We start from the raw sequence: 1,846 nt of genomic DNA, 5'->3' as shown, positions 1-1,846 counted from the left end.
AAAAACATTTTATTGAGGGCTCTTACAGCTATGCAAGACACTTAAACCTTTACAGGAACAGAGAACCTCATTGTTTTCCCATGGAAAGAAGGATGGGTTTCAACCACCAGTTAGTTAGCAATTCAATGTATAGACCATTATGCCATTAGGACTTGCTATACACACATATATATATTTAAATACATATTTCTCCAAACGCAAAATGTTAAATTAATATTCCAGAAGTGCCTAGAGCTAGATAGATCCATAAAAGAGCCAAAATGTTGCAGTAATCTCGTTCAAATATCTGTTTCATGTGTCTTGGCATGACTACTGATGAGGACCAAGTATTTTTCCATATATGCTTAATTTCAGATCTTTTTCCCTAGCACACAAATTGCTCAGGCATCTGTTTGGTTTAAAATGAGCAAGATATACACAAATCACCATCTAATATAGCAAGAACAAAATTTACACATATTTCTGCTACAGAGTGCACTGCAAACCAACCCCAATATTTTAGTTACGTGTTTTTCTTAAAATTTTTTTTGATAATTTAAAATATCAAAAACTGATTAGTACTATAAACTCTATTTTTGTTGAACTAATTTACATTTGGGTATTTATAATAATGTGTAATAATTATGATGTAATATGCCTAATTCTTATTAATATGCTAAATAAACATTTACTTCACTGTCATTTCTATTCTCTTTTTCACAGAACACACATTCAGATGATCAGAAAATCCCACCAGCTCTTATGCTCAAAGTATGTACAGACTTCAATGCCTCTCAACTTAATCCAAGTCTCCATTCCGCTCATCGGGAGGTCCAGCTAGTCTGTCTATTTTGCTTCAGTACTCTTATAACCTACAAATCTGTTCTGCGAGCACCACAGAGACCATTTAAAAATATATTAGACCGTCCAATATTCACCCTGTATGTCAACATCCTTAAACTGCCTCCTCGGACTTCCCCTGGCCTCTCTCTGACCTCCTGCCAATTTTTCTCTCTTTTTGTTGCCCTGTATACCAGCCACACATATTCTTTGTTGTTCTTTGCACATTATTCTTCCCTCTGCCAAGAGTGTTCTTGATACAGTGTGAACAGAACTTATTCCCTCACTTTTTGAGGGTCTTTAGTCAATTTGAAACAGTAGTCAGCACTTCTAAGTGATCAGCTGCTAACCCAAAGTTTGGCAAATCCACTGTGGGAGAAAGACTCCACTAAAGATTATATCCCAGGAAACTCTGGGAGAGTTATATTCTGTCACATGGAGTCACTATGCATTGAATTCAACAGAAGGGTACCTAACATCCTCATATATAATTTTTTATCCTGCTTTGTTTTCATTCATAGAACTACCAGCATTTGGTACTAAATATTTACATGTTTGTCCATTGTCTGTCACTTCTCCTAGAGCTTAAGTTCCAGGAGTATATCAGCTTCTTCAGGGTCCTGAAGACTAACACTGCACATCTTATGTTTAGTAGGTAGTAAGTACTGATGGTATGAATGAACTGATGATTGTCCTTAGAAACAGAGAATCTGCTTCAGTAACAATATATTTTTCATTTCAAATGTTATGCCAGTTGATTTCTGGAAATATCATGCTTTAACAGTACATAATATACTGCCTGACACACAGTAGGATTTAATAAGTTGTTGTTGAAATAATGCATAAATCACTATTATTATTTATTCATTTTATTCAGAGTATTGTTAAGGTAATACTTTACAATGATGACTTATATATACGTTTGGTACAGCCCCTTATTCTGTTTGACAGTAAATAAAAAATCTTTATTGACCATTCCCTGGCCTAAAAATTTAGATTGGTGTTTAGTAATGATCACAGAGTGATA

At 34.6% G+C, this 1,846-nt stretch overlaps 1 protein-coding gene across 1 annotated transcript in view; it reads right to left on the bottom strand.

Moving 5' to 3' along the window:
- The window catches only part of COL11A1 (collagen type XI alpha 1 chain), a 227,649-nt gene that overhangs the window by 209,386 nt on the left and 16,417 nt on the right, over positions 1 to 1,846 (bottom strand). The window lies entirely within an intron of this gene.

This window comes from Echinops telfairi, unplaced genomic scaffold (genome assembly GCF_000313985.2).
Source record: "Echinops telfairi isolate 266 unplaced genomic scaffold, ASM31398v2 ScPeMD7_443;HRSCAF=831, whole genome shotgun sequence".
NCBI classification, from domain to species: domain Eukaryota; kingdom Metazoa; phylum Chordata; class Mammalia; order Afrosoricida; family Tenrecidae; genus Echinops; species Echinops telfairi.
Note: the sequence above shows the minus strand (reverse complement) of the source record. Positions and strands in the feature narration are given on the sequence as shown.